Source organism: Notamacropus eugenii, chromosome 4 (assembly GCF_028372415.1).
Source record: "Notamacropus eugenii isolate mMacEug1 chromosome 4, mMacEug1.pri_v2, whole genome shotgun sequence".
Classification (NCBI taxonomy): domain Eukaryota; kingdom Metazoa; phylum Chordata; class Mammalia; order Diprotodontia; family Macropodidae; genus Notamacropus; species Notamacropus eugenii.
Window position 1 is genome coordinate 220,364,274 of NC_092875.1, and position 6,360 is coordinate 220,370,633.

At 34.0% G+C, this 6,360-nt stretch overlaps 1 pseudogene; it reads left to right on the plus strand.

Moving 5' to 3' along the window:
* The first annotated feature begins 1,401 nt into the window (after positions 1–1,401).
* Positions 1,402–2,869, plus strand: LOC140500994 (bifunctional phosphoribosylaminoimidazole carboxylase/phosphoribosylaminoimidazole succinocarboxamide synthetase pseudogene; annotated as a pseudogene).
* Positions 2,870–6,360: the final 3,491 nt, after the last annotated feature.

Sequence of the window (6,360 nt, forward strand, 5' to 3'; positions counted from 1 at the left end):
ACTGAAAAATACAAGTACAGTACATTATTCTGATAATAGCATACAAACAACGTCTGCTGTCTTTGGTCTGATTCTGCAGGAGTGATTCTAGTTGAAATAGAACTTACCCTCTATACAACTACTGCCACTCTTTGTTTATGATTAATCAATCTAAATATGATTATACTATTCATAATTTTTGTGAAGAAGACTAGCCAAATAGCTACATATGTCACTATTTGGCTAGTCTTTTTTTTTTTTAATGTCTAGTAATTTATTTACAATCTTTCGAAGTGATTCTGTAAAACACACAAATAATTATAGGGTCCTTAATACTGACAAGACACTTAATTTTCTATATGTAAATAGATGTTCATTTTATTTACAAGCAACTTTATGATACTCTCTCATAAAAATAGAAAAAGCTGGATATATTGATACCTTACTCTATATGGAAACAAAAACCAGGGTATTTGAAACTTTTACCACTAATTTTGCATCCTTCCCCCACAAAAGGAATAACATCAATAATCAACTTAAAAGACTACATCACAGGATAAAAACGATTGTCAACTGGTTAAATTCATCACAACAAATTATTATCTACTAAGAAGTATAACTCTATGACATTTTATTTTCACTCCGTGTCTTTCATGGTGGATTTCGACTAATGTGTGTATCCTGTCCATGTAAACATATTGAATGTATCCAACATACACTCTTCATTACCATGCCAGTACCATGGGATTTGTCCAACACAATAAATGTAAAAATAGTAAAGAGTAACAATGTTCTTTTGGGTACATTGAAATTCAAAGGCAGTTTGTTTTGAATCAACTTTGTTAAAAAACAAATCTTCTATTTCATTTTCCATTCCCCCACCCCCTTAACTGATATTCTTCTGGATTTTTTAGCATTTTCTTACAGTTTTCATACCCACCTGAACACACACATACATTCACCCAATGGATATATTCAGATGATATAATGTGTGTATGTATGTGTCTATATATGTGTGTGTATATATATGTCATATGCATATATATATATATATATATATATATTTCATTTAAGTGTCAAAAAATTAGTTCAACCTTTCATGCAGCCACTCACTATTATTATGAGATATTTTTATTAAAAGACACCAAGATTAAACTAAGCAATTTCAGTTTTCTTTTTCTTTTCCTTTTAGCTTACTCAAGGTGATTGTTTCCCTGTCTGACATTCTATCTCCAAAACAGTATGGCTTTGAGCATTTAGGGAACCAGAAGAAAATAAAATAGATACCCCCAAAACTTGAAAATTGTTGCCCCAAATAAAAATATCTACTAGGTTAGTACAGAACTAATTACATTTCATTTCAGACATTAAATTAAAAAAAGAAACAAATCTATATTACAGAAAAAAGCAACCTTGGGCCTGCTGCCCCTCACCTCATCTTCTTCTCCCCAGGTTCCCGTCTTCCCCTTGGCCACCGCCACCACCAGAGAAATGGCGATGCCTGAAGTACTGAAGATTGGTAAGAAGCTCTATGAGGGTAAAACAAAAGAAGTCTATGAATTGTTGGATAGTCCTGGAAAAGTCCTCTTGCAGTCTAAAGACCAGATCACAGCAGGCAATGCAGCTAGAAAAAAAATCACCTGGATGGAAAAGCTGCAATCTCAAATAAAATTACCAGCTGTATTTTCGAGTTGTTACAGAAAGCAGGTATCAAAACTGCTTTCACCAAAAAATGTAGTGAGACAGCTTTCATTGCACCTCAATGTGAAATGATTCCAATTGAATGGGTATGTAGAAGAATTGCAACTGGTTCTTTTCTCAAAAGAAATCCTGGTGTCAAAGAAGGATACAAGTTCTACCCACCTAAAGTGGACATGTTTTTCAAGGATGATGCTAACAATGATCCACAGTGGTCTGAAGAACAGGTTATTGCTGCAAAATGGTGTTTTGCTGGACTTAACATAGGTCAGACTGAAGTGGATATCATGAGTCATTCCACACAAGCTATTTTTGAAATACTGGAAAAATCCTGGTTACTTCTGAACTGTACACTGGTTGACATGAAGATTGAATTTGGTGTTGATGTAACTACAAAAGAAATTGTTCTTGCTGATGTTATTGATAATGATTCCTGGAAGCTCTGGCCATCTGGTGATAGAGCCCAACAAAAAGACAAACAGTCATATCGGGACCTTAAGGAAGTGACTCCTGAAGGCCTTCAGATGGTGAAGAAAAACTTTGAATGGGTGGCAGAAAGAGTGGAGTTGCTTCATAAAGTGGAAAGTTCATGCAGAGTTGTGGTATTGATGGGCTCAACTTCTGACGTTGGTCATTGTGAAAAAATTAAGAAGGCTTGTGGAAACTATGGAATTCCCTGTGAACTTCGAGTAACATCTGCCCATAAAGGACCGGATGAAACTCTAAAGATTAAAGCAGAGTATGAAGGAGATGGTGTTCCTACTGTATTTGTGGCAGTAGCTGGCAGAAGCAATGGTTTGGGACCAGTAATGTCTGGTAACACTGCATATCCAGTAATCAACTGTCCTCCCCTTACACCTGATTGGGGAGCTCAGGATGTGTGGTCCTCACTTCGAATGCCTAGTGGTCTTGGCTGTTCAACTATACTTTCACCTGAGGGAGCAGCTCAGTTTGCAGCCCAGATATTTGGATTAAATAACCATTTGGAATGGGCTAAACTTCGAGGAAGCATATTAAACACATGGGTTTTCTTGAAGCAGGCAGATAAGAAAATCAGAGAATGCAGTTTGTAAGAAGAAAGATTCTAATTTAGCTTCAAAAAGCATTTGCAATCAGCAAGACAAAAGATTATTCTAAATTAATCATATCAAAGTACTAATAAAATTTCTCACTTGGTTTTATGTTCACAGTCTGGGAGAATGTGTGTGTATCTTCATCTTTAGTATGTATATTCCTGTATAAGAGGAATTTTGTAATCCTGTCTGGAAAATATTTTGATAATATCTTATCTGTTGTCTAGTAATAACCATGGTATGTTATCAGTGACATGCTATTCATATCTTGAGATAAAAGATAAAACGTTATTTCCTATTACAGAGCTAGCTCTCTAAATTACTTCTAGACTTTGCAAATACCCTAAATGTATAAAGTTAACGCAAAAATGTATCTTGGAAATGATGGTAAGAGCTATGGCTTTGTCTCCTGTTTTACATTATAGTCAATTAAGATCTCTTATATCCATAATTCCCAGTATTTTCCAGGTTAGTTTTTTACAATAAATCTGATCTGTCATAGCAAAAAAAAAAAGAAAAAAGAAAAAAGAAAAAAGCAACCTTGTAAGGATAAACTTAGAAATATAACACTTTTTACAATGCGATGGCACCTTGATAGTAGAAACATTGTATTCAATTTCACTAATGTAGTAATATTTGACCAAAATCATTAGATATTTATTGTTTCCAGTTGTTTTACAGGATCATCATGAAAACAAGTGAGACCCTTATTAGCATGTAGAATTTCAACGTTTAAACAAGGTATAGAATTTATTTCATAAAGAGAAAGTGTTTATTTGCTTCAATACACATAAATATCAGATTAATGGATTTCAGGTTTAATTAAACATTAAAGACATGTTTTTAAGATAAAAAATGAAACAAAATTCTCCTTAAAATAAAAAAAATGTACTTTTTATATACATATTTAGTTAATATCCTTTATGCCCTTAAAATGTGAACATTTAGAAAGCTTCTGAGTTATAGAAATTTTTACCATTTAATCCATTTGGTCACAATGTATTCCAACTCTTCTTTTGATAAATACATTATAATTTGTCAATTCATCAGTCCTAAAAGGTCAGAGATGCTTAAAGTAATTCTATTTCTTTTTCGTTTTCTTTGATGGCTCCTCACCAGAGCTTCTATCTGTGCTAGAGCTGGTGCTAGAGGAAGATCTGGGATCTGACTCAGAATCAGAAGAAGAGGAAGAACAAGTTGAGGTGGGTGACGATAATGAAGAAGAGTTTTCCTCAGTACCACTATCATCAGAGAAAGAAGTAGTAGAGGAATATTCACTCTTTGATGAAGAATCACTGGCTTAACTCTGAATGTTACTGCTGCTGGAACTGGTAACCATCAGACATTTTTTTTCTTGGTCTTTTTATTTCTGTATAAGCTTATCCAATGTTTTGTTGTAGTAAGAATCTGTTTTCTTTTTCTTTTACAGTCTTCTTAGGTTCTGCTGTTCTTGAAAGTCTATACAAGTATTTTCTTTTTCCTGTGCATTCCTATGTCCAGTGTCGTTTCTGACATCTCATATTGCTTATTTGTTTCCACCTGCCTCCAAGTGATAAGTTGGTGCATGGGAGTTTTCATCTAAGCAAGAACCTTATTTGGTTAGTCTTTACAAACGTTTTAAAGTTGACCAGTGTGTTACTTGAAAGTCAAGACTTTTCTGTACTTTAGTGAGAAAAAAAGAGATAGGGAGGACTAGATAAAACATGAAGAAGTAAAGAGATAGAAAAAAATAAGTAAAGTAAACAAAAGATCGGTGGCCAGAATGAATAAAGCAAGGGATGATTAAACAGTCTCGTATCAGGAGCTGTTCATTTTCTTTAGCAATTATAACTTTATCAGGTAATTAATTGCCAAACAAATTTTCCTATACTATAAATTATAAAAAGGAGTTGGAACTCTAAGTAATTAAGGAAAAAAAAATGTCCATCGTGTGCTGATATGTTCTACTTGCATTGGGTTCCTGAAAAACCAAATTATAAACCTCTTTCCTCATTATATCGTCTTCCTGGATACTATATCCACCTCTCAAACTCAGACCTCTTAGAGCATGTTAAATGCAATGCTATTCTTAACACTAGGAAGAGATAGGCAATAAATCAACTCCATCCTAGCCTGTTTCCCATTTATTCTATTCTACATTTTGCCCTTGTCCCTCCCCAAAAGTGTTTATTTCTAATTACCACCTCCTCCCATTTGCCCTGCCTTCTATCATTCCCCCCTCCACTTTTCCCCTTCTTCTCTACTTTCCTGTAGTGTAAGACAGATTTTCAAACCAAATTGAGTGGGCATGTTATTCCTTCCTTAGGTCTAATGTGATAAGAGTAAGCTTCGTTTTTCCTCTCTCAGCTCCCCCCCTTTTCCCTCCATTGGAAAATCTTTTTCTTGTTTCTTTTATGAGAGATAATTTACCCCATTCCATTTCTCCCTAACAACTTGAAATATATTCCTCTCTCACCTTAAATTGTATGTTTTTAGATATCATCCCATCCTATTCAACTCACCTTGTGCTCTCCGTATATGTATGTATGTATATATATATATATATATATATGCATGTGTGTGTGTGTATATACATATATATGTATATATATATATATGTATGTATGTATATATAAAATCCCTCCAACTACCCAAATAATGAGAAAAGTTTCAAGAGTTACAAATATTATATTTCCATGTTAGAATGTAAACAGTTCAACTTTACTAAGTCCCTTCTGATTTCTCTTTCCTGTTTACCTTTTCATGATTCTCTTGATTCTTGTGTTTGAAAGGCAAATTTTCTATTCACCTCTGGTCTTTTCATCAAAAATGCTTGAAAATCCTGTGTTTCATTGAATGATCATTTTTCCCCCTGAATTACTATACTCAGTTTTTCTGGGTAGGTGATTCTTGGTTTTAATCCTAGTTCCTTTGGCTTTTGGAATATCACGTTCCAAGACCTCTGATTCTTTAATGTAGAAGCTGCTAGATCTTGTGTTATCCTGATTGTATTTCCACAATACTCAAATTGTTTCATTCTAGCTCCTTGGAATACTTTCTCCTTGACCTGAAAACTCTGAAATTTTGCTACAATGTTCCTAGGAGTTTCTTTTATGGGATCTCTTTCAGGAGGTGATTGGTGAATTCTTTCAGTATTTATTTTGCCCTCTTGTTCTAGAATATCAGGGCAGTTTCCTTGATATTTCCCGAAAGATGATGTCTACATTTTTTTTTTGGTCATGGCTTTCAGGTATTGCCATAATTTTTAAATTGTCTCTCGTGCATCTATTTTCCAGATCAGTTGTTTTTCCAATGAGATGTTTCACATTGTCTTCTATTTTTTCATTCTTTTGGGGTTTTTTTTGTAATTTCTTGGTTTCTCATTAAGTCAGTAGCTTCCATCTGCTCCATTCTAATTTTTAAAGAGCTGTTTTCTTCAGTGAGCTTTTGAACCTCTTTTTCCATTTGATTAATTGTGCTTTTTAAAGCATTCTTCTCCTGATTGGCTTTTTGAACCTCTTTTGCCAATTGAGTTAGCCTATTTTTAAAGATGTTATTTTCTTCAGCACTATTTTGCTTCTGTTAGCAAGCTGGTGACTCACTTTTTTTATGAGTTTCTTACATCGTTCTC